The 25,082-nt window shown below is 38.0% G+C and overlaps 1 long non-coding RNA gene across 1 annotated transcript; it reads left to right on the forward strand.

Moving 5' to 3' along the window:
* The first annotated feature begins 1,117 nt into the window (after positions 1-1,117).
* LOC130455871 (uncharacterized) lies at positions 1,118-14,445 on the forward strand. The gene is made up of 3 exons (XR_008914068.1): positions 1,118-1,570; positions 9,750-9,806; positions 14,026-14,445. It is a non-coding gene; the product is annotated as an uncharacterized LOC130455871 (long non-coding RNA).
* Positions 14,446-25,082: the final 10,637 nt, after the last annotated feature.

Genomic DNA, 25,082 nt, shown 5'->3' on the forward strand with positions numbered 1-25,082 from the left:
TAGAGCATAGTAAAGGCAAAGCCTTTCCTTAAAATAGTAGGCATCATTAAATCATTCTACAAATATTCTACAGTGTGCCAAGCACTGTAGTAAGGGCCAGGGATACAAAACCAAAAATTAAATGATGTCCCCTAAAAAGGACTTACATTCTTTTAGAGGAGACAACATGCATGCACAGAAATACACAAAATACACATAGGAAACTAGGCTTGTGCGATTCATTGGTACAAGGAACTCCTGGAGCAGAAACTCCCATTACCAATATAAGTTGACGCCTTCTCTACAACCTAGAGCCTCAGAGAATTGCATAGAGCACTAAAAGGTTGCACCTTGTCCAGGATTTCAGTCAGTATGTGTCAGAGGACAGACTTGAACTCAGGTCTTCCAGACTCTGAACTCAGTTTTCTTTCTACTGTGGCACATTTTCTCTCTCTCAGATATAAAATAAATATAAGGAAATTTTGGTGGTAGGGACAAACAGCAATTAGAGAGCATGGTAGATAGAGCACTAGACTTAGAGTAAGGAAGAACTGACTTCAAATTTCATCTGAGACACATATTACCTGAGCAAGTGAGTTGAGGAAACTGAGACAGACATGTTAAATGACTTGCCCAGGGTCATACAACAAGGAAAAGTCTAAGTGCAAATCTGAACTCAGATCCTTCTGATACCCAGCTGCCTCTAAGAAGAGGGTGATTTCAGAATCACTAGGCTACCTGAAATCTATGAGCAAAAAAATAAAAGAGCCTAGACATCATATTTCAAGAAAGCATTGAGGAAAACTGCCCATATCTGCTATAAAGGAAGAGAGAGCTTGGAATATAATATTCCAGAAGACAGAAAATAAAAGCTTATAACAAAAAATAACTTAGCCAGCAAAGCTGAATATAATCCTGGGAATGGGCGGGGAATAGATCTTTAATGAGCGTTCTTGCTGAAAAAGATCAGAGTTGCATAGAAACTCTATAGTACAAACAAACTCGGGAGTTGGGATGAACATGAAAAGGTAAACATGAATGAACAATCATAAGGAATTAAACTAGGACCAATTGTTTATATTCTAATAAAGTAAGAGGATGCCCAGGTTCCCTCTGAACCTATCATCATCAGCTGTCAAAGAGGGAATATTCGTTAGAAGGAAGACCTGGGAGTGGCTCTGTTAGGTCTGAAGAATGAAAAGGGAGGGGAAGAGGAATACACTGAGTGGCAGGATGTGGCAAGGTTGAGGACAGCTAGGGAAAATTCGCTCACATAATTAGAGTGTGCAAGTAGAAGTCTATTTAAACCTGGAGGAAGGCATAAGGGAACAGCTGGCTCTTGAACTCTAATATGAATGGCAAAAGAAGGAAAACTACACACAGGCACAGAAATAGAGAGCAATCAATAGAGAATCAAGAAAAAGGGGGAGAAGGGAAAAGGAGAATCAGAGAGAGTAAATGAAGGGGGGAGTAATTCTAAGCAAAACAAACTCTGAGGATATGTAAAACTATTTATGGCTCTTTTTTTCAGAGACAAAGAATTGGAAACTGAGGACGTTTCTATCAACTGGGAATGACTGAACAAGTTATGGTAGGTAGATGTCAGGGTATCCCGTGGCAGTGTAAAAAAGTAATCAAAGGGATAGTTTCAGAGAAACCTGAGAAATCTTAGATGAATTAAGGCAGATTGAAGATAGCAGAGCCAGGTGAGCAATTTCTACATTGACAATATTGTAAAGACAAACAACTTTGAAATAATTAGGACTCCTCATCAATATAGTGACCGATCACCAGTCCAAAGGACTCATATGAAACATGTTATGCACCTCCTGAGATGAATGAGACATCTACTTTTTTTTTGGATGCAGCCAATGTGGAAATTTCTCTTGTTTGACTATATTTGTAAGAGGGGTTTTGGAATACCCATGCTTCTAATCAGAGTTGAATTTGGAACTGCAACATCAATTGTTCTTCCTTTTATAGAAATTTTATCTTTTTTTAAACCTTTACTTTCCATATTAGAATGACTACCATGTATTGATTCTTTAAAAGTAATAATTTTATTACTTGTTCTTATTTATTGTTTATTATAATAATAAATAATAATAAAATAACACTATATATTAGTTCTAAGGCAGAAAAGTGGTAAGGGTTAGGCAATGGTGGGGTAAGTGACTTGCCCAAAGTCACATAGCTAGGAAGTTCCTGGGGCTACATTTGAACCAGTATCTCCTGCAGAAATTTTATTTTAGACTATATATATATATATATATATATATATATATATATACATGCATATATATATATATATTTGTATACACACACACATATATAATCTTGCAAAATACTGACTGGCTCAACCTTCAACAGAATAGCTTACTTTCATTCCCATTACTGGTCTAGCTTTTGCCTCAGTTTTTTTCTATGTATAGAGCAGTAGCTCAAGTATGGTTCTGCATTTACATAAAGGCCTACCTCAGTCCATGTTCAAAGCCTATTTAGAATGTCTCCTTCCTTATGGCTCTCCCAAAGCTCAGGACCAAATTACCCTGTGTGTGTGTGTGTGTGTTCAAAGTGCTAAGAATCTCTTAGAACTACACAAAGCTCTTGTTAAAAGCATTAAAGTGAGGGGCAGCTGGGTAGCTCATTGCATTGAGAGCCAGGCCTAGAGACAAAAGGTCTTGGTTCAAATCTCGTCTCAGATACTTCCTAGCTGTGTGACCCTGGGGGTAAGCCATTTAACCCTATTTCCCTAGCCCTTTCCCCTTTGTCTTTAAATTGTTACTAAGCAGAAAATAAGAGTAAAAAAACAACCAAAAAGAAAAATGTTAGAATGCTCCTAATCATTGGAGAACCTGAGATAAGTCATATCCTAGGACTAATGAAATGGCATATCTTTCTTCTCACACCTCCCCATCACCAAATAATTTCAATTCTCAATCTGAAAATGCATTACACAACCTTTTCTTCTCCAGGTTCTGAACCTGGACCTAAGTCAATTTCAAGACCCTAAGACCCTGCCTAATCCAAAAGCAAAGCATTCCATGCCTGCTCCTTGAAGTTCCAGAACCTAGCACAAGCCTGTAGTGAGGCTCTAAACCACAGCACAGGGCAGTTTGTGGTGTGCCTGGCTGGTGTGACTCTAGGAGGAAGTCCGGAGCCCTTTTCCCAGTCTACAGTGAAACCCCCAAGTCCCAAACATGAGATAGCTCATGGCTCTGAGCCCTGCAAGTCATTGGCATGGGGGATATGAGTCAGCAGTGGGAGGTGGCTTTCAGAACTCCCTGCCCATAAGCCATCACACCACTTTAGAAGAACTAAAACTTGCAGCAATCCAGAATTAGTGCTGAGAGTAGCAACAAGGACAAAATGGAAGTTTAAGAGAACACCCTCTCTATCCTAAGAACAGAGCCCACCTTTAAGATAAAAATAAAAATCAAGGAAAAAAACCCCAACCACAGAAAATTATTATGAAAGCAGAGAAGAGCAAGGCACCAGACTCAGAAGGGGACAGTGAACTCAAAGCAGCTACAAGCAAAACTTCAAAGAAAAATGGAAATTAGTCTCAGGCTTTGAAAGAGCCCAAAAAGAATTTCAAAAAGCAAATAAGAAAGGTAAAGGAAAATGGGGAAGAGAAATAAAAGAGAAGCGTGAAGAAAATAACACCTTAAAAAGTTAAATTGACCAAATGGAAAAGGGGGTATAAAATCCAATGAAGAAAAGGGTTTTTTAAAAAATAGAAATGGCCAAATGGAAAAATAGGCTCAAAAGTTCATGAAAGAAAATAGTTTCTTTAAAATTAGATTTGGGCAAGTAGATAGTAATTACTTCAAGACATCTATAAACAATAAAACAAAATCAAAGGAGTTATTACCGAAAATATTTAATTATTTTATAAGACTAGCAAAAAATAACAAAATTCATCTGGAAGAACATAAGGTCAAGAATAACAAGGGAACTAATGAAAAAAAAAAACATGAAGGAAAGTGACCTAGCAATATGAGATCTCAAACTATACTATAAAGCAGTAATCATCAAAACTATCTGTTACTGGCTAAGAAATAGAATGATGGATCAATGGAATAGATATATTTGTTATACAGAGGTAAATGACTTTAGCAATCTAATATTTGGTAAACCCAAAGAGCCAAACTTTTAGGATAAGAACTCATTATTTGACAAAAACTGCCTCAAAAACTGGTAAACAGTATGGCAGAAACTAGGTGTAGACCAGCATCTCACACCTATACCAAGATATGGTCAAAATGAATATATGATTTAGACATAAAAGATAATGCTATAAGTAAATTAGGGGAACATAGAATAGCTTACCTGTCAGATCTATGGAGAACAGAAGAATTTATGATCAAACAAGAGGCAGAGAACATTATAAGATGTAAAATGAATAATTATTACTATATTAAACTTAAAGGGTGTCATAAAAAAAAAACCAATGTGACTAAGACTAGAAGGGAAACAATAACTGGGGAAAAGTTTTATAGCAAATTTCTCTGATAAAGGTCTCATTTTTCAAATATATTGGGAACTAACTACCTTCTCAAAGCTTGTGAATTTCCCATGATGTGAACACTTTTAACCAGAGTGATCATATACGACTTCAGGAAAAATGCATTCCAGTGTCCTTCCCCAGAAGAGAGGCTCTCTCTTGGACCCAGATATTGGGGAACATGGAATGTGTCCATTGACATGGAGACTAAGCCTGTGGTTCCCTTGGTTCAAAGGGCTGTGGGACAAGGAAGCTCCCCTCTACCAATGCAGTTTGACATTTAAAGAGTGTCTCTATAATTTATAGATTAAAGCACTGAGAGTTTAAATGCCCAGAGTCACATAGCCAATATACATCAGAGATAGAACTTGAATGCAGGCCTTCTGGTCCTAAGACTATCTCTTCATCTACTAGACCATGCTGCCTCTCACATAGACCCACTACAAATATGAACTTACCACTAGCAAGGGATATTAATGTAGTACTCTGTGGATAGTGGGTGCTTAATAAATGGTTGGGCAGGGAGGTGGATTGGTGGATGTTTCAGGAAGACCTACATTCAAATCCAGCCTCAGACACTTACTAGCTGTGTGACCCTGAATAAGGTAACCCTGTTGGGCTCAGTTTCCTCATCTGTAAAATGAACTGGAGAAGGAAATAGCAAGCCAGTCTAGTACATTTGCCAAAAATCCCCCCCAAAAAAAACCCTAAATGGGGTCATGAAGAGTCTGAACCAATTGGAATGCCTGAACAACAATAATTAATGTTTATTGAATGAATGGATGATTGTACATATTATTAATATGTATGAAGACTGATGATATCCCACCTGTGAATAATTTAGTTTTCTATCTTTAACAAATCCACAGAGCCCAACTCTCCCTTTCCCTTCCAGGAATATGCTAGGCTTCACTTACTTCCCAAAGGAATTTTCCCCAAAATTTTAATAATGCTTTTGCTTTTTATACCGTGTTTATTTCTCAATAAAATTCCTGGTTGAATCTTCCTTTATAACAAAGAAAAACAGCCAAGCAACACCAAATGACAAAATGACCTTGTTTGTTAGCACATGCAACATTCTGCTCCCATAACCTCCCACATATCTATTGAGAGGAGGAATGAGTCTCATCTATTCAGCAGGACCAAGATCACTTAGTCATTATGATTAATCTGCTTTGCTGCCTTATATAATTGTATTTTTCCAATAGACGACATTCTTAAGGGCTGAGCAGAGAGAGAATTTGGCTACAAAACCTGAGTAAGTGGTTACACAAGCACAAGAACCACTTACTTTATATTTCATCCCAAATGACCTAAAGGTCCAACTCTTTAATAAATAAAGATAATAATAGCACCTAGCCTCGGAGGTTATTGTGAGGATCAAGTCAAACAAGGAAAGTGCTCTGCAAGCCTTAAAGCATCATGCTAACTAGTGTTTTTATTATTATTGTTCATAATAATTGAATGCTCAATTCTTTTCCTCCCTGTCTCTCTGCCAGCAAAAATGCCCTCTGCAGGAGGCAGCTGGGTGGCTCAGTGGATTGAGAGCCAGGCCTAGAGTTGGGAGGTGCTGGACTTCCTCACTGTGTGACCCTGAGCAAGTTATTTAATCCTCATTGCCTAGCCCTTACTAGTACTCTGCTTTGGAGAGAATGTGCAGTATTGTGTCTAAGACAGAAGGAAAGGGTTGAAGAAAATGCCCTCTGCCAGCTTAGTTTCTTCCTCCAGAGGGAGCCGTTTCCCATCCTAACTCCTGCTAAACCCACGTTGCCCTAAAAAATAGCACACAGAGCTCAGAAAAAGGTTGTTAGATGCCGACAGTGATAGACAACATAAAAATGCCATAGGGATTAACACTGGGACATGTTCAGCTTTTCTGTGCTGAAGTTCAGGGGGAAAATGGGAGAGCAAACAGATCGACAGAGAATGATTGCCTAAAATCCCTAGACCTTACAGAGGAGAGTCCTGTAGGTCTCATCGAGTCCTTAGCTGTAAAAATAAACAGCACATTAGCCAGAAAGGTCAGCAGACAAGTCAGAGCAGAATGTCTCAGAATTCCCAAGCCTTTTCAGTGGGCTGCCTTTTTCTTTGGCTTTCTTTTACTGCCATCCCAGCTTCATGAAATCTGGGGATGGCTGTCTGTTTAGTGGTCACTGGACCCTCACCTTGTCACCACACCACTCACTCTGAAATGCAAGTGGGACGAATGAACAAAACAGAGTCATGACTTTATTCCTTCCTTTTCCTCCTTCCTTCCATCCTTCTATCCTTCCTTCCTCTCTCTCTCTCCCTCCCTTCCTTCCTTCTTCCTTTTTCTCTTTCTTTCCTTCATTTTTCTTCCTTCTTTCCTTCCTTCCATCTTTTTTCTTTCCTTCCATCTTTATTTGCTTCTTTCCTTTGTTTCTTTCTTTTCTTTCTTTCCTTCCATCTTTCTTTCCTTCTTTCTTTGCCTCCTTCCTTCCTCCCTCCCTCCCTTTCTTCCTTCCTTCCTCCCTTCCTTCCTCCCTTCCTTCCTTCCTTCCTCCCTTCCTTCCTCCCTTCCTTCCTTCCTTCCTTCCTTCCTTCCTTCCTTCCTTCCTTCCTTCCTTCCTTCCTTCCTTCCTTCCTTCCTTCCTTCCTTCCTTCCTTCCTTCCAGCTCTGCAGATCAACTCTATCCTAGCTTAATTTTACCAATAGGACAGATAAGAAGCCTTCAGAGGCCAGGGAAACTCAATCTCCAATACCCTTCCCCTGTACTAAGGGTAGCTGTAAGAATTCAGCTGAGAGAATACGTTGCTAACAGGTTGGGAAGCCCAGTTCCCTTCAGCCTTCATAACTTCACCAACACTTCCAGTTTCCACTACCAGCTGGAGAAGATCTGACCTCAGGGCTCATTAATACTGTCAGCTTAGCCTAGTCAAATCAGCAGAGTAGAGAAGAAGCCCCTTCAGGACAGAATAGCCCCCAACATCCTCAAACAAGAGGGAAAAGTGGAGATTGAAAGAATCCACAGATCATCTCCTGAATTTAATTCCCAATTGACAACACCCAAGAATGTTATGGCCTGCCTTCCTTCTTCCTTCCTCCCTCCCTTCTTTCTTTCCTTTTTTCTTTCTTTGTTTCTTTGTTTCTTTGTTTCTTTGTTTCTTTGTTTCTTCCTTCCTTCCTTCCTTCCTTCCTTCCTTCCTTCCTTCCTTCCTTCCTTCCTTCCTTCCTTCCTTCCTTCCTTTCTTTCTTTCTTTCTTTCTTTCTTTCTTTCTTTCTTTCTTTCTTTCTTTCTTTCTTTCTTTCTTTCTTTCTTTCTTTCTTTCTTTCTTTCTTTCTTTCTTTCTTTCTTTCTTTCTTTCTTTCTTTCTTTCTTTCTTTCTTTCTTTCTTTCTTTCTTTCTTTCTTTCTTTCTTTCTTTCTTTCTTTCTTTCTTTCTTTCTTTCTCACTTTCTTTCTTCTCCTTCCTTTCTTCTTTTTTCCTTTCTTCCTTCCACCTTTCCTTACTTCCTCTTTCTTTTCTTTCTTTCTTTCTTTTTTTTTTACTTTCCATCTTGGAATCAATATTGTGTATTGGTTCCAAGACAGAAGAGTGCTAGGGGCCAAGCAATGATAGTTAAGTGACTTTCCCCAGGGTCACACAGTTAGGAAGTGTCTGAGGTCAAATTTGAATACAGGACCTCCTGGCTCCAGGTCTGACACTGTTTAATGGTGCTCCCTAGCTGCCCCTTTTTAATAGACATTAATCATTTCTCCACAATACCCCCTTCCTGTTACACAATATCTTTAAAAAGAAAAGCCTCCTAACAAATATTCATAGCCCAATGAAACAAATTCCCATGTCCAGAAACATTTGTCTCATTCTATATTTTAAGGTCACCATTTCTCCAGCAGGGAGTAACATGCTTCATCTCTGATCCTCTGGAATCATCATTTTTCATTGCATTGATCAGAGTTCTGAAGTCTTCCAAAGTTATTGTTCTTCATAATGTTGCTGTCATTGTCTAAATGGTTCTAGTTCTGCTCATTTAGCATCAGTTCATAGAGGTCTGAAGTTACCTCCAAAAATGCCCATTTTGTCATTTCTTGTGCTGTAATCTTTTGCCTTTATCTGCAGAGAATAGGACAAAATTGGAGAGCAGCAGCTTAGCTTTTCCTAGCCTAGATAGGATTTCCTGAAGACTCATCTAATCCTCTGTTTTGGGGAACTACACCCCGCACACAAAATAAAAAAATCTGGAGGTACCTTCCTAGAGTTGTGACAAGTACCAAAGAGAGGAAACAAAAAAAAGCAAAAACCAGCTAACTCAAACCAGAATGACAAGTTAAAGAAGAATCCTTTATAATTACTTCTCCTTTTCCCATAAGTAGTGCTCAGATAAATTCACAAATTATCTATAAGCCTATCACATATAAGTAATAATTTGCATGTATAGAGCTTACCTTTATTGAGTATTTTATCATAGCTATTAGTACCCTTGAACTATAGAAAATACTTTGTATCTACTTTTTATTTGCTTCCCTGAGTGAATACTTCTTTCCATTCCCCCTCCCCAGACTCTGGTAGAATGTAAGCTCTCTGAAGACAGACATTAATTATGTTTGTTTTGTTTTGCTTTTTTACCCCCAGCAACTAGCACAATGCCTAGCAATGGTGTGTATTTCATGTCTTGATTAAATAATTGAATGAACACATAATAACCTCATGTGATTCTCACTCCAACTCTACCAGGCAGGTAGCTTTCCTAATGGCAACCCACTTTCCAAAAGGGGAAGTAGAAGTTCACAGACATGGTTAAGACCATACATAAAATAGACTTGCAATGCAAATCAAGGTCTGCTGAGTTCAAGGCCAATCATCTCTCTACTGCCTCACACTGAGTTTCAATGAAGTATATCAATTTGACATAAACCATATGGAGCCCACTCATAGCTCAGCAGGATTTGTGATAATATAGTTACATGGAAAATACTAAGTCAAATCATTTTTTAAACCCTATTTGCAAAGACTTGAAAGAATAGGGCAGCGTTCAGTAAGGAAAATAGTTCTGTGACAAAGAAAAGGGCTTCTGATGTATTGGGGAGAAGTTAAAAGTCTGGTTAGGGGCTAGGTCTCTGATTTAATTGACATAAAAAATTCCCAGCTGAAGAAATTCCCTCTACCAGTGCAAATCAGCACTTCCTTTACAATATATTTTTGTTGTTGTTTAGTGTTTTCCATTGGGTCTACCTCTTTGTTACCTCATTTGGGGTTTTCTTGACAAAGATACTAGAATAATTTGTCATTTCTTTCTCCAGCTTATTTTGCAGATGAGAAAACTGAGGCAAATAGGGTGACTTTCCCAGGATCACACAGTAAGTATCTGAGGCTGGATTTGAATTTAGATCTTCCTGACTCCCAGCCTGGTGTTTTATCCATTTTACCACCTAGCTGCCTCCTACAACGTAGAGTCTTTAGTTTATCTTGAATTGGGGGTTTTAGTCCTATGATTACTTTGGACATTATGCTTCCCCTCTCTGAGACTCTCTTTTCTTATCTATATAATGAAAGTGTTCGCCAAGATGATCTATAGTGTCTCAATCATCTTTTAACATTTTATGGTTCCTCTTATGTTGGACTTTGGAGTTTTCTTTCTTTCATGTCTTTTCACTCAACATAGTGCTTGATTTTCTGTTTCTGCTTCATACATGTAGTCCTTTGCACTTGTCCACTTTCTGCTTGTATCACCTTAACTGAAGTCCTTTCTGTGCTAAATTATTGTATTATGTCCAACATTGGAGTGGTAATGTTCTAAGAATCCTTCTGTGAATTTATAAATGGTCAAAGGATATGAATGGCCAGTTTTCAGATGAAAAAACCAAAGCTACCTATAGTTGTATGAAAAACTGCTTCAAATCACAATTGATTAGAGAAATGCTAATTAAAATAACTCTGAAGTGCAATCTCATATCTATCAGAAACACAACAACATAACAGAAAAGGAAAGTGATAAATGTTGGAGAGGATGTGGGAAAATTGGGACATTTATGCACTGTTGGTGGAGCTGTGAACTGATCCAACCATTCTGGAGAACAATTTGGAGCTATGCCCAAAGGACTATAAAACTGGATTCCCTTTGATGTAGCAATACCACTATTAGGTCTATATCCCAAAGAGATATATATTTTTAGATATTATTTTATTTGGTCATTTTCATACAGTATTCATTGGAAACAGACATCATTTTCTTTTCCTCCACCCCCCCCCCCGCTACCCCTCCCCTAGCCAACACACGATTCCTCTGGGTATCACATGTGTCCTTGCTCTGAACCCATTTCCTTGTTGTTGGTATTTGCATTAGGGTGCTCATTTAGCGTCTCTCCTCGATCATGTCCCCTCAACCTCTGTAGTCAAGCAGTTGCTCTCCCCCGGTGTTTTTACTCCCTCAGTTTGTCCTCTGCTTGAGGATAGTTGTTGTTGTTTTTTTCTCATAGATCCCTGCAGATTGTTCAGGGACATTGTAAAGCCATTAATGGAGAAGTCCGTTACCTTCGATTGTACCACAGTGTGTCAGTCTCTTTGTACAATGTTTTCCTGCTTCTGCACCTTTCACTCTGCATCAGTTCCTGGAGGTCGTTCCAGTTCACATGGAATTCCTACACTTTATTATTCCTTTTAGCACAATAGTATTCCATCACCAACATATACCACAATTGTTCAGCCATTCCCCAATTGAAGGGCATCCCCTTGTTTTCCAATTTTTGGCCACCACAAAGAGTGCAGCTATGAATATTCTTGTACACGTCTTTTTCCTTATTATCTCCCAAAGAGATATTTTTAAAGACCCACTTGAACAAAAATATTTAGAGCCGCTCTTTTTTTTTGTGGTGGCAAAGAATTGGAAATTAGGGGATGTCCATCAATGGGGAATGGTGAACAAATTTTATATATATATATATATACACACACATATATGTGTGTGTGTGTGTGTGTGTGTGTGTGTGTGTATTATGAAGGATGATTTCAGAAAAAATAGAAAGATTTACATGAGCTTAATCAAAGTGAAGTGAGCAGAACCAGAACATTATACACAGTATGTATAAGATAGGAATCTTTCCCTCTACTTCATCATGGTCTTCTGGGAATAAGTTGGCATGTCCCCCTGCACCATCAGTAGGATGTGTGCCTTCAGTCTGACCCATTGAAATAGAAAAATAAACTGAAGGGAAAGTATTGCTTATTGAAATAGAGAGATAAACTGAGGGGAAACTATTTCTTTTTTTCAATGACTGCTATCCTCTGGCTGGCTGTGACTAGAGAGTTGCTACAGGAACCTGAAGCTGCTTATTTATAATGGAGGTAGGAATGAGAAATGCTGAGGGATGCTGCCACACAGGGATGCTGATACACAGAGATGCTGGTACACAGGAACTGTTACACAAGGGAACTGCAACACAAGGGATATTGCTCTGGGGTCTGCCTACTGATCCCTACTGATGGCTGATGGATCAGGATATCTTTCTAACCTCATCCCCCCTTCACTCCCTCCCTTCTCCAACCCTCTCATTTTTGCCTCCCAATCTCCTTGAAGCCTTTGGCTTCTTCCCTCCCTCCTGAGTGAACTATAAAGATACTCTAGTTGCTTTCTCAGTCAAGGGATTTATTGGAATATCAGGATGGGAAACTGAGGTGAGAGGAATGAGGATGTCCCTAATCTAAAGGGGAATTTTAGGGGGGTTGAGGAAGTAGTCCCATCACAAAATGTGACTCTAAGACAATTAGAGAGATGGAGGACAACAGCTTTTAAATCTTTCTTCTTCAAAAATCAGCAAAGTCTCTCGGCTTAGCCCCAGAGAGAAACAAAGTTCAAAATCTCTCCTTCAGCCTGGCTTGTCTCCTTTCTCAGCTTCAACCCCAGAGAAAAACAAAGTTCAAAGTCTCTCAGTTTCTCCTGGCCAGCTCAACTCTCAAAATAGATAACCAACTCAAAAGCCAAGTTTCTCCTTCTTATCAACTTCAACTGTCCAAAGCCAGAGAACCCCAAAACCTAGTCAGCCCCACCAGGGTCTTTTCAGCCAGCTTTTCCAACCTCCAGAGAGAGAGAGTCACTCCAAGTTCAGACCCCTCCCTCTGGTCAGCTCAACTGCCAACTCCTAGGAAGATCCTTTTTGGAAAACTCCTTCTTTAGATTGACAGATAGGTCTCCATTTTTTTGCATCTTGGTTTACAAGCTCTCTCCAGCCTCTACCACACCATACTATAACATCTATCTGTTTCTGGCTTTGTAGCCAAGGTGTTCATAACCACTGACTCAGTGTCCATGTCTTTGCTACTGTCTGCCAGGTGCATATGTAACTCAGTTAATTCTTTTGGATGTGATTCATTCCCTATTAAATTTACATCAAAGGTTGTATTCTCAGCTACATTGGAACATGAAGCTAAATCACAACTGTTGCTTTGGCCAGATAACCCTCTGCCATTTAGAACGTTGGCACCAACTGAATCCTTGGTTGTTACAAAGCCTGCCATTCCATCCCCATATTCAAATTTAACTGTAATGTCACCTCCAATACTTTGAATAGGACTAGTGTTTACAAAAGTAATGTCAGCTCCATTTTCAGTTAATTTTTCCTTATCTATATCAATCATTGCTGGATGGAAAGTTTCAGCTTCTGGATTCAAATTAGATGTATTTACTATGGGTACCTGTACCATAAAGCTATTTACAGAATTAACTAAGTTTGGTGGGAGGTCATCTGTGAATGGTTTCAAAACTTTTATATTTTATCCTTTAGCAACAGTAACCTCTAGGGAATTGAAATTATGTGTCTCTGTATCTGTCACAAACTTTTTCTTGAGTTCTTGTGACTTATTCTTTCTTTTTCTTTTGTGTAATTCAATCCCATATCCCAATCTACACTGGAAAAAGTTCTCTAACTATGATTTGATTTCCTTTAAATTCTTTTCCTGTATAGTTACTATGCAGCTCTTATCAAACAAAGTCTCACATCTCATTTGCAATTTCTGAAATAATTCCTTTTATTTCTATTTCTGTCTCTTTAATCTGTCTGCAGTTCTCTTGCTTTATTGCAATGACCATCACTCACAGATTCACTTGCTTGCACTGAATGTACACCATTTCCCAACTTTTTTCTATCATTTTCAACTGCAGTCTCATTCTCACTATTTCTTCTATCTCCATTTGTCACTCTATATATCTAATGGGCCTAGCTTCATAACTCTTTCCTAACCATATCTGAGTATTTAGGCTTAGCTCCAGAGTTAATTGTATTTTGCATCTCTTGCTTGTTTTGAGGGCTTTAATTTGCAATGTGAACAAGTGGACTTCTTATACCTAGTTTGTGTATTTTGTGTGTTCTTGTTATTAATCTCATGTTTCTTCTTTAAAAAACAATTTCTAATCAAGTGACCATTTTGTGGCAAAAGAGACATTCCCTAGTTTCTCTCTGCGCTGGTTTTTCCTTGTAACTAGGTTTTCTGTAACCAGATGTTGTGTAAGTCCTAACCATATTCAGCCTCTTGACTTCTTCAATCTCCTTATCTTTAAGATGTTTCTCTGTCATTTTCTTTCAGGTCCTGGACTTGTTTACTTTGTTCTGACTCATTCTCATGTAAGTAATTCGATGCCTCACACAATTCTATCAAAGTGAACAAATCATACTAGGGGAAATAGTGTTTGAAAAATTTTTTTAGATTTAGGTGTGCAACCCCTTAGAAATTGTCTATGGACATGGCTAGCCGATTCCTCATTATCGGCTTCTAGACCTAAGATTGAAGCTGCCATCTCTGACAGACAGTCTATGTATGTGGCAGGATGTTCCCCTTTATTCTGCAAGACCTTGTCAAACTTAGCCCATGCATTAGGTTTTGAACAGCATTGTTTTATGGCCTATAGTAAGTCCTCCCTGCATTTTCTTAGGTAGGATATGCAAGTAGGGTTAGTAAAGGCCATATCTATCCTTTGTTCCACAGTTGGACAGCTAGTTAAATTGCTATCAGATCTTGTCGTTTCCAGAAGTTGTCTCTGTTCATGGGGGCTGAACAGTTCTGATAGTAGGAACTCAACATCTTCAAAATCAGGATCAAAGATCCTGAAAGCCTGTTTTAACTCCTTTTGAGATTTGAAAGGATTTTCTACAAATTTTGGGAAACAGCGCTTTATGGATTCAAGTTCTTGTGTTGAGAATTGTCTGTGGGCTTTGGAGTGTAGCACCCCAGCATTACTGGACAATTTGGTGACCTCTTTTAGTGGACAGATTTTCTCAGGTTCACAGTCCAGTTTGTTCTCATTGTCACCTTCATTTTCCTCAGGTACATTCTCTGTTTGCTTATTGTCCTTGCCCACAACCAGATCTAGCCCTTTTTCCTTAATCAATTGCTAAAACAGCCTTAATCATGCCTTCCAGGTTGTCATCAATATCTTCTCTGCCTTAAGGGGAACCACAAATCTAAAGAACTTTTTAAGTTGGGTTAGAGTTTGAAGGACAGTCATAAGAATCACATACACTTGAGCCAGGACCTGCCAGAGTGCCAGTTCATTTTGGAATGGCAACTGCAAAACAGACATTGTCACATTGCCTATATAATCAATAGATTCCATTATCATATGGGTCATTCTGCTATACAATATATGGTAGACCCAAAAGCAAGTGATGACAGCCACAATCACAACTCTACAAATAACTTATCTAAACATTCTTTCTTTCTTATTCTACTCTGCCTTTCACAGGACTGTGGGGTTCAGTCAGACTTTGAGGTGCCAATTGTAATAAATAGATAATCTGTGGAACTATTTCTTGTTGTGGTAAATGCCATACTCTGGCTTTGCTGACTAGAGAGCTACTAGGGAAACCTGTAAGTTCTTAGTTGTAATGGAGATAGATGAGAGATAACTAGAGATATGTCTTCAGAGATAGAGAAATGTTGCTAGAGGGGTTACTCTGGGGTTGCCTATTGATCACTATTGATGGCTAATAGATTAAGATATTTCCTATCCTCTTCCTCCCTTCACCTCCCTTAACCACCCTCTTCTTGAAGCCTTTTGGCTTCACCCCTCTCTCCTCCCCCAGTGGACTGTGAGATTATGAGGAGAAACTCCTTCCTTTTCCTTTCTCAAGTACGGGGCTTTATTGGGAACAGCAGGATGGGGATTGAGGTGAGAGGGATGAGGTTTGTCCCTAATCTACAAGGAAGGGTTATGAAGGTTTTGGGAAATGTCAGTCCTGTCACAACTGTAACTCAGAGACAGTCAGAGAGATGGAGGACAACTGTTAAATCCTTCTTCTTCCAATTACACAAAGCCACTAACAAAAGTTAATTTCTTCTCAGATTAATTCCAGAAGCCCCCCCTCAAAGGTCCTTCAACCTAGAACAGATGAAGCCAGTCTCCCTTGATCAGAAACCCCCAGAGAAGAAGTTTCTCAGTTCATCTCCTCTAGCCAGGCTCCAACTGCCTTTCCTGGGAACATTCTATTTTTAGAATGTTCCCCTTGATTGACAGATTAGATCCTTTACTTTGGTTTGCATGCTTGGCTTGGCTTCTAAATGCTCTCTTCCTTCATGCCTCTTCCACAAGGAACAGTAAGACTATATGATGATCAACTAATCTCAACAATACAAATATCCAAGACAATTCCAAAAGACTTATGATAAAAAATGCTATCCACCTGCAGAGACAGAATTGATGGTGTCTGATGGTGTTTGAGTGCAGATTATAGCATACTATTTTTCACTTTATTTTCTTCTTTGGTTTGTATATGAGTCTTCTTTCACAACATGACCAATGCAGGAATATGTTTTGCATGATTACACAGTTATAAACCTAGATCAATTTGCTTGCCATCTTAGGGAGAGGGAAGGAAAGGGGGGAACAGAAAGATGAAAAGAGATTTAGGAAAAACAAATGTAAAAATTGCTTTTGCATGTAATTGAGGGGAAAATGTTATATTAAAAAAAGAATCCTCCCACAGATTCACAATATAATACTAGTCAGTCCTCAGTGGCACATAGATTTTAGATTTTAAGACTAAGGACAAAGGCAAAAGAGGAAAGATTTCAAGGAAAGCAGGTAGGAACAAAGCAAGGAGAACTGGTAACACTTAGAATATCAAAAATAGGTGTGGTTTATTTTTCTTGGCTTTGTTTTATTTCATTTCTTTTTACCACATAAATCTGGGAAGTGGAGCTCAGTGGGTAGGCAGCCCAGAAAGGTAGATGAGCTTTACAGGATCTGTTGCAAAGAGATTTTACATAAACAGCTGGGAAGAGTTACTGAGAGAAGCAAGTTTCTATTATAATGCTAGCTGTGCCTGTACAGAGATTCATGTAGTACCAACAGGGAACAACTTCATGTAGCTCTTGTCAGATCGATACACTTCATTAACACTCAGCCAATAATTCCATTAACACGGATGATAGCTTGTTTCCACTTTTGGCAACAAGATCCAAGCTCATGGAATGATTGATTGTAATTTCTTCTCTAAGTCCATATTTCTGAAATCACTTCCAGCTTGCTAGATATTTGTGTAACGGGCTCAAAAACAACCAGTTTGGTGAACATGTATTCAATGTTTAGTACAGGCTTGTACTGGACTAGATGTTGGGGATGTAAAAGTAAAATACAGAGATCTTTCCCTCAATGAGTTTATATGTATTGAGAGGTAGGAGTGGTGTAGAGACAGGGCATAGGATACAAAGGACAATAGGATAGTGACCAAAGACTCATCCAAAGAGCTCCAGAAAAATCTGAGGAAGGAGAAATATTTCAGCAGATAAGAGATGTGTAACATAAAGTCCTAGAGGGATCAGCTAAGTGGCAAGTAGAGAGGGTGCCAGACCTGGAGTTAGAAAGTCTCATGCTTAGTAGTTCAAATATGGCTTCCGACTCTTACTAGCTTGGTGATCTTGGACAAGTTAACCTTGTTTGCCTCAGTTTTCTCATCTAGAAAGTGGGGGGCATACTGGAAAAGGAAGTGTCAGACCACTCCACTATCTTTGCCAAGAAAATCCCAAGTGGAGACATGAAGAGATGAAAAACAACTAAAATGGCTTAAAAACAAAGCCTAGAAAGCAAGAAATGTTTCATTTTTGTTGTTGAGGTCTTATATAAATGCTTAATAAATGGAGCCAGAAAGGATCTCAGAGGACTTTTAGTTTCAGTCCCTTGAAGTGAATTTGCAAGGGAAGAATTTGTTTTTACAAGTGAAGAAATTGTTGCTTACACAAGTTGTGATTTCCCCAAGGTCACACAGATGGTAAGCATCAAGTAGAATTTAAATCTGACTCCAAAGCCAGAGGCTTCTACTCCCCACTCCTAGCTATACCAAATTACATTCAGCTGGTAAAGAAATCAAGGAAGGCATCATGGAAGAGATGTTTTTTTAGCTGATTCTTGAAGGAAGAGCATTTCAGTAGGCATAAATGAGAATAAAGAGTTTTTTGGATGAAGGAGTGTTCTACAAGAATTCATGGAAATGGGAGAGAGTGAGGGTCCAGATTGGTTGAAAAATCAAGTGTCAAGTTGAGGACTGTGAAATAAGGCTATCAGTGTAAACTGGAATAAGATGATAGGGGCCTTAAATTCCAGGTTAAAGAGTTTGATATTTTATTCCATAGCCAATAGGGAGCTATCAAAGATTCTTAGAGAAGATTAATATAAGACCTACATATTAAGAAAATTATTTTAGCAACTGTGTGAGAGATGATTTGGAGAGGCAGAAAGAACAGTGAAGGGTTTAATACAATACTCCAAGTGATCAGTGAAGAGGGTTTGTACTTCTGTATTGGAGAGGAAAAACAAATGTGAATTAGGAATTTGGAGACAGTTTAGATCTGAGAGTGAATAAAAGGGAAAGATCAGAGATGTCTCTGATGTTTTAAGCCTGAGTGGTTGGGAAGATGGTAGTACAACCAATAGAAATACACATATTAGGAATTAGGAGTCGGGACAGATATGAGGTGAAGAGACTTGGTTTTGAACATTTTGAATTTGAGGTCCCATGGAAGACATTAATGTAGTGACCCAGGAGGTAGCTGGGAAAATAGGGCTGGAGATTAGGGAAGGTATTGTAACCCAAAAAACAGGTTTGCAATATAATAGAAACCATGGGAAAATAAAAAGATCAGCAAAGAAGAGAAATTAGAAGAGAAAAGGGCTGAAGAGAACAAAGATAGAGCCTTGGAGGTGACCTGCATTTGGAAGTAAGAGGAAGATGTTCAGATAGGGAAATGAGGAGAGAGGAGTTTCAGCAGAAGCTAAGAAGAAGAGAGAGTCTCATCAAGGAGGAAATGATGGGCAGATAAAATTCTGCAAAAAAAATCAAGGAAGGTGAGGACTGGGGGTAGGGGTGGGAAACACCCATCTAATTTGGAAATTAAGTAGTTATCAATGATCTTGGTGCTCTGTATAATGGCAGAATTGGAAGCTGGATTACATGGGGTTGTAGATAATAGGTGGGACAAGCTAGTTGATACAGTGGATAAAGCACCTGGCCTGGAGTCAAGAAATTCTTAGTTCAGATCTGTGTGACCCTAAGTAAGTCATTTAACTTTGGATACCTCGATTTCCTCATCTGTAAAATGAGCTGGAAAAGAAAATGGCAAGCCACTCAATTATCTCTGCTGAGAAAGTTTCAAATGGAGTCATGAAGTCAACATGGAAATGGAGTCAACATGATTGATTAACAAGTAGGTAGTGGATGATAAAGAGTGTTTTTCTTCCCGTAGATTATTAACAATGAAGTACAAAATGGATCTAAAGCATTGTTCAAAACTTATTGAATTTTTGAAAACTATAAATAACAAGGAATTCCCAATCCTTATAAAAAAGACAGGATTCAAAGATATACAGGTGGGATATGGAGCCAAGATGATGGAAAAGGTACATGGACCCATCTGATCTCTACCAAATTACCCTCTAAAAAAAGAAAAACAAACTGGAACAGCTCGGAATGAATTCTGGAGCAGCATAACCCAAAAAAAGATGGGTGAAGTAATTTTTTAGCTCCAAACAACTTAGAAGGCTGCCAGAGGGATCTAGTACACCAGGGTGGAGGTAGAGCACAAAGCAGTGTGCCAGGGAAGGCCCCACTGTGACAACAGGACCGGAGACCAGTTGAAGAAGCAGCTCTTTGCCATAGACAGTAAAGGGGGTCAGACAACTGCTCAAAAAGATATTACAGGCGTCCCTTTACTGGTTTCTGGGTGAAAGACTCTTATTGTACTGCCCACATGCAAATCTAAGAAGCAGTCCTTGAGAATTTTCTCATGGGGAGGAGGAACATACACTATTGCTTGTGTTTACACAGGTCACAGTTCCAAAGTGGAGAAGAAGGCTTGTGGTTACTCAAAGGCCAGACTACAGGCCTAAAGAGATTTAAATACACCTTTCCTTATATCATAGCACTTTGAAAGTGATAGACCTTGGAACTAAAACTCCTTTTCCCCTTCCCCAAACCCTACTGAGACCAATAGCCCCACCCCCACCCCTGCACCTGTCCAAACCATGAGACAAAGCCCCAGTAAAACTTGACAGAACATCAGGGCTTTGCTGCCAGGCCTAGACAAATGACCTTCTGCATCACCGACCATTAGGCCTGAAAACTTCCTCACCCCCCTCACCCCCCCCCCGAGATTGAGGTTCCCAACCCTCTTAGAGGCATCCAATTGACTGAATCTAAGTACCCCAGTTTTAGCCAATTAGAGGCAACACAGGTTACTTCATCCCAGACCACCACCCTATAAAAGATTGCCCCCTTCTCCAGCCAGGTGGAGACACCTAGCCATCTCCCCCTTGCTCTCCCTTTCTCTTCTCCCCCAACCCCTACAATAAAGCTTCCTTGCATTACTCAACTCATTAAACTTGGGTCATACCCCCATCAGTCAGTTATGGCATAAAAAAAAAAAAACTGAAAGCAGATAGATTCCCAGAGCCAGCTCTGAACCTGAAGCTTGGAACAGTGCTTCCTTCATCACAGTTACAGATCCCAACTTTATCAATCCTTAAAATAAAATAAAGAAAAAACTGGAAAATGAGAAAACAACAATAAAGAAACTCAGCATAAAATTATTTTGGTGACAGGGAGGACCAAAACACGAACTCAGAAGAAAACCTAAAAGTCAATACTGCTGCAACCAAAGCCTCCAAGAAAAATAGAAATTACTCTCAAGTCCAGAAAGAATTAATGAAAAAGCTCAAAAAAGATTTTAAAAACCAAATAAGAGAGGTAGAAGAAAAACTGGGAAAAGGAATGAAAATGATAAAAGAAAATCATAAAAAGGAGTCAACATCTTGGAAAAGGAGGCACAAAAATACAAAAGAAATTAATATCATAAAAATAGGTTAATTGGTAAAAGAAGTACAAAAATCTAATAAAAAAAGAACTTTTTAAAAAGTAGAATAGGCCAAATGGGAAAAGATATAAAAAATGCACTGAGGAAGAACTTCTTAAAAGGCAGAATTGACCATATGAAAAATGAGGTTCACAATTTCTCTGAGGGAAAAAAAAAACTCTTTACAGAACTGGCTAAATGGAAAAGGAGATACAAAAGCCACTCAAGAAAATTATGCCTTAAAAATTAGAATTAGGCAAGTGGAAGTTAATGACTCCTTGAGACATCAAGAAACAACAAAAGTCAAAAGAATGAAAAAAAAATGGAAGAAAATGTGATATCTCATGGATAAAACAACTGACCTAGAAAATAAATCCAGGAAAGATAATCTAGGAATAATTGGACTGCCTGAAAGCCACAATTTAAAAAAATAACTTGGGCATCATCTTTCAAGAAATCATCAAGGAAAAGTGCCCTGATATTTCAAAATTAGAGGACAAAATAGAAATTGAAGGAATCTACCAATCACTTCCTGAAAGAGATCCCAAAAGAATAACTTCCAGGAGTAATATAGCCAAATTTCAGAACTCTCAGGTCAAGGAGAAAATATTGTAGGCAGCCAAAAAGAAGAATTAAAATATCATGGAGTCATAGTCAGAGTATCACAAGATTTAGTAGTTTCTACATTAAAGGATCAGAGGGTCTGAAATATGATATTCCAGAGAGAAAAACTTCTCTACAACTTCAACCAAAAATTACTTACCCAGTAAAACTGAGCATAATCCTTCAGGGGGAAAATGGGTACTTAATTGAATAGAGGACTTTCAAACATTCCTGATGAAAAGACCAGAACTGAATGGAAAATTTTATTCTCAAATACAAAACTCAAAAGAAGTATAAAAAGGTAAACAGGAAAGAGAAATCAAAAGACATCCAATAAGGTGTATGTATGTCTCTACTTGGGGAAACAATACTTGTAACTCCAAAGAATTTTATCATTATTCGGGCAGTTAGAAGGAATAGACATAGTAGTATATTGGGAATTTGGTGAGGAAAGAACAAGAGGGAACATATAAATAAATTCAGATTTATTGGTTGGGAAGGGGAGGAGGGTTTAGGAGAAAATTATCTTAAAATCTAATGTCTATAAACTATCTAAAACTATCTTATTAAGCTAAGCAGTAAATTCCCCAATAGCCAAATCTCACACTAGGAGTCCAATCAAATGGGCCTGGATCTTCAGTTGGTTAGTCTATCTTCAATCTTCTTGACTCAAAGCTGCCAGCAGCCAAATTCAAAAGATTTCTTCTGTTGGTCTCAGGAGAAAGCCAGAAACCTCTCTTCCAAGCCTCCAACTTCCAAGAGATAAGATGAAGTCTGTTGGGACATAGAATCTTTCCCAGATCTCCAGCCTCAGGCTCCCATGTGACCCTTAGTCACATGCTCCTGTCAATTACTCACTCTGACGATTGCACCTCTCAGTTTTTTGCAAACTGTTCATCCTTTATCACATTCCCTGCTTTCACACAAATCAAAAATCATTTTGGTGTGAATTTTAAAAACTATTCCACCCTAATCAGACCATTCTTTAGAAGATCTGATTTAGCTATTTCCTGATCAGTAACAATGGAGATACTTGGAATAACAGAATCAGGTCTTACAGAACCTTACATAACAGAAAAACAAAATCAGTTTAACAAGATTTGGAAGGTCTGCATCAAAGTCAAGATTTAATTATCTAAGGAAATGGCCTTCAACAGACATGTGCATAAAAAAAAGGACAGACCTCTGGGCCGTCCTAAGTCAAGCTAAGTCACCATTGGTACAGATGAGATGCAGGAAAGTGATGTAAAACTGTCTATATAAGGCACATCACTTCCTCTCTCCTCCTCTCTTTCCCTGGAGAGGTGACTCTGGCTGAGAGTGTGGTAGGTGTTTCAACATCTTGGGGTATTGATGGTGAGTTTTGCCCTTGAGCTGATTCAGGTTCAGGCATCTTAGATGAGTCCCCTTGGAGGTCAGACTGATTCTTTCCTCCTCCATACTTAAAACCTTACTTTCTAGATCTCCTAATCTTCCCGCCTCCTTCTAGCCCCTTCCTTCTTCCTTCTTCTTAATCTCCTCCACTATATCAATTAAAACACCATAGAATTTCCAACTGAGTTTGGGTGTTTCATTTGGATTTTATAAATAGAATCCTTGGCAACCAAATACAATTATTACATTCAGTCTCAGCCATAATTTTAACCCTTACATTAGAAACACTATTTTTGCATTTGTGCACAATCTAAAATACTTACCAATTACCTAAACTAAGAAATCTACCCAAAATAAACAACCTACACTCAACTATCTTACTCTAACTAATACTAACCTTTTCTAGGGAATTTTAATAAGGAAAAAGGAAAAGGAATTAAATAATGAACAAGTACAGATGTCAAACAGAAGCAAAATCAAAACAGCAAATAACATCAAACAAAAGATGAACATAGCTTCCATGCAAACATCAAACTCAAAATACTCTTATCAGCTAATACAGCAAATTGTACTACTATTGCTGTACCTTAACATTAAATTTAGAGAAAATTTTTTGAAAATTACAATAAACACAACATTGCATAAGGTTTACACTGAAAATCAAACCAAACATTAAATTCACTTATGAAAATACATGTAACAATAAATATTAGTGAGCTATGTACATAATTTATATATATATTATGTACATACAATATATCCATGTATGCTATACATATGTACATATATACTTATGTGTTCTTCATATTTATACATATTTTACATGTATACATAAACTATAATAGAATTAATTTACAATCCTATTATACACCCTATTTACATATTTATTTACAATTTTATTTGATATGTGATGTTATATGTTGTTTGTGTTGTGTAATCTATTTTGTAGAACAAGTCGGTATCTAATTTTTTTATCTTACTTAATCCTACCTAACTAATCCCTATTTGTAAAATACTTCTGCCTTAACTAGATTTCTATACCTAAACTAAATCTAAGTATGTAACTATATTTTGTTAGTAAATAACATATCTATAGCTAATCATAACACAGTTAGTACCCTAACTATACATTGTTTCGCTCATTTAAGTAGTGATTCAATGTAACCTAACCATGTTTATGTTTCATGTTTATGTTTTATTATGTTGTTACTTTTTCTATGTCATGTTGTTTTGCTATTTTATCACAATAGACAGAGGGCAAGAAGAGTGTGAATTGAATATGATAGAATGATATTAAAAAATAAAGACATAAAAAAGAGGAATGCATTTGGAGGAAGGGAAAGGGAAAATAGAATGGGGAACACTATCTCACATTAAAGAGCTTTTGTATAGTGGAGGGGAAGATGGAGGCATGGGGAGGGAAGTATGTGAACCTTATTCTCATTAGAATTGACTCAATGAGAGAATAATAAACACAACTGATTGGGTATAGAGGTCAATTTTACCTTTCAGGATAGTAAGAGGGAAAGAGGATAAGAGAATGTGGGGCAAGACTGATAGAAAATAGGGCAAATTAGAGGTGGTGGTCAGAAACTTAACAAGGAGAAATATGATGGGAGAGTAAATACACAGTAATCATAATGGTGCAAATTTTTTTGTCACTCCAATAAAGACTTCATTTTTCATATACAGGGAAATTAGTCAAATATATAAGAACACAAGTCATTATTCCCCAGTTGATAAATGGTCAAAGAACAAGTGGTTCTTAGATAAAGTAATTAAAGCTCTCTATTGTTGTGCAAAAATGCTCTAAATCACTATTAATCAGAGAAATGCAAATTAAAACCACCCAATACCCATCAAATTGGCTATTATGCCAAAAAGGGAAATTGACAAAACTTGGAAAGAATGTGGGAAAATTGAGACACTGGTGTACTGTTGGGGGAATTGTGAAATCATCCAATCACTCTGGAGAGCAATTTGGATCTATGCCAAAAGGCCTATAAAACAGTACATCCAGCAATACTATTACTAGGTTTATATCCCAATGAGTTAAAAAACAAAAAGGGGAAGGACCTTTACATACAAAAAAAATACTTAATGCAGCCCTTTTTGTGGGGGCAAAGAATTGGAAAGTGAGGGTATATCTATCAATTGTGGCATGTTATAACTGAATATATAAATATATAACTGAGTAGGTTATAGTATATGATTGTAATTGAATACTATTATGATGTAAGAAATCACAAGCAGGAGGAGCTCAGAAAAACCTTGAAAAAGTTACATGAACTGAAGCAGAGTGAAATAAACAGAACCAAGAGAAC

The sequence above is a fragment of the Monodelphis domestica genome, chromosome 8 (assembly GCF_027887165.1).
Source record: "Monodelphis domestica isolate mMonDom1 chromosome 8, mMonDom1.pri, whole genome shotgun sequence".
In the NCBI taxonomy this organism is placed as follows: domain Eukaryota; kingdom Metazoa; phylum Chordata; class Mammalia; order Didelphimorphia; family Didelphidae; genus Monodelphis; species Monodelphis domestica.